Source organism: Schistocerca serialis, unplaced genomic scaffold (assembly GCF_023864345.2).
Source record: "Schistocerca serialis cubense isolate TAMUIC-IGC-003099 unplaced genomic scaffold, iqSchSeri2.2 HiC_scaffold_181, whole genome shotgun sequence".
Classification (NCBI taxonomy): domain Eukaryota; kingdom Metazoa; phylum Arthropoda; class Insecta; order Orthoptera; family Acrididae; genus Schistocerca; species Schistocerca serialis.
In genome coordinates this window covers 35,001-36,720 of record NW_026047742.1, presented here as the reverse complement: position 1 = coordinate 36,720, position 1,720 = coordinate 35,001, and the positions used below count along the sequence as shown (strand labels likewise).

Here is a 1,720-nt window from a genome sequence, read left to right as displayed (position 1 = left end):
TGCGGTTGTTCTCGCTAGAGGTGAATCAGTGTTGGCGACGATCGGTCGAGCTATTAACCGGTTGTTTCAGGGATACCCACCATGCCCACGAACGTGAAAGGGGACCCACCATGCCCACGAACGCGAAAGGGGATCTGGGTGTGAGGCGATACGCGGCGGTGGCTGGGTGGGACCGTCCCCGGCCGGTGAGGGGGGGCCGCCCGGCGTGCTGGCAGCGCGGTGCGTGGGCGCACGCGCTACAGCCGGCTGGTGGGGGCGGCCAGTGGCAGGCGCGCCGGCCGACGGACGCGGCAGGCGGCGCAGCTGCGCGCCGGCGCCCCCTGCTCGCGGCGCCTTGCGGCCAAAGTAGGTCCTCGCGGGCCCGGTGCGAAGCGCGGTGGCCATCTGCAGTGTGCTGGTCCGATTGAGGACTGTGTGCGCTGAGGATGCGCCGCCGCCCGGCGCTCGGCGCCGCGACGCCGTCTGCTGCTCGGTCGCCCCAGCGGTTCTCGCAGGTGGTTTGTATCGCAGCTGTGCGGACGTGTTGGCGCGTGCGCTGTGCTGGGAGAGTTCGCTTCGGCACCCAAGTGGGGCTTTTGTCCTTCTGTGGCGCTGGCGTTGGAGCTGCCGGTCACCGTAGGTGGCGCGTGTTGTCTCCCGCCGGCAATGCCACGACAGCACGCTCCCGGGCCTCTGTCGGCAGCGGCAAGCTCAGTTGGGAGCACGGGTGGTCGCACCTAAAGCGTCTACTCGCCTAACTCCGGGCGATTGCGCCTCTCTCGAACCCGACCAAGTACTTAGGACGGCGCTGCGCGCCGCCGGGACCTGAGAGGGTTTCGAGGTGTGTTGTGCAGGGGAGCTCAGCCTCCTCCTGTTTGCAGAATAATTGAGCGGACGCTTGCGTGTTCGCGCGGGCCCCCGGGACACACTCCCGGGCGGCCGGCTGCTCAGCTCTAGTTGACGCAGCTCCCTGGTTGATCCTGCCAGTAGTCATATGCTTGTCTCAAAGATTAAGCCATGCATGTCTCAGTACAAGCCGCATTAAGGTGAAACCGCGAATGGCTCATTAAATCAGTTATGGTTCCTTAGATCGTACCCACGTTACTTGGATAACTGTGGTAATTCTAGAGCTAATACATGCAAACAGAGTCCCGACCAGAGATGGAAGGGACGCTTTTATTAGATCAAAACCAATCGGTCGGCTCGTCCGGTCCGTTTGCCTTGGTGACTCTGAATAACTTTGGGCTGATCGCACGGTCCTCGTACCGGCGACGCATCTTTCAAATGTCTGCCTTATCAACTGTCGATGGTAGGTTCTGCGCCTACCATGGTTGTAACGGGTAACGGGGAATCAGGGTTCGATTCCGGAGAGGGAGCCTGAGAAACGGCTACCACATCCAAGGAAGGCAGCAGGCGCGCAAATTACCCACTCCCGGCACGGGGAGGTAGTGACGAAAAATAACGATACGGGACTCATCCGAGGCCCCGTAATCGGAATGAGTACACTTTAAATCCTTTAACGAGTATCTATTGGAGGGCAAGTCTGGTGCCAGCAGCCGCGGTAATTCCAGCTCCAATAGCGTATATTAAAGTTGTTGCGGTTAAAAAGCTCGTAGTTGGATTTGTGTCCCACGCTGTTGGTTCACCGCCCGTCGGTGTTTAACTGGCATGTATCGTGGGACGTCCTGCCGGTGGGGCGAGCCGAAGGCGTGCGACCGCCTCGTGCGTGCTCGTGCGTCCC

General features: G+C 61.1%; 1 non-coding gene across 1 annotated transcript in view; it reads left to right on the top strand.

The window, feature by feature from the left end:
- The first annotated feature begins 946 nt into the window (after positions 1 to 946).
- Positions 947 to 1,720, top strand: part of LOC126443721 (small subunit ribosomal RNA) — a 1,909-nt gene continuing 1,135 nt past the window's right edge. The window contains exon 1 of the ribosomal RNA XR_007582130.1: positions 947 to 1,720. This exon is cut by the window's right edge and continues 1,135 nt beyond it. This is a non-coding gene — a ribosomal RNA (small subunit ribosomal RNA).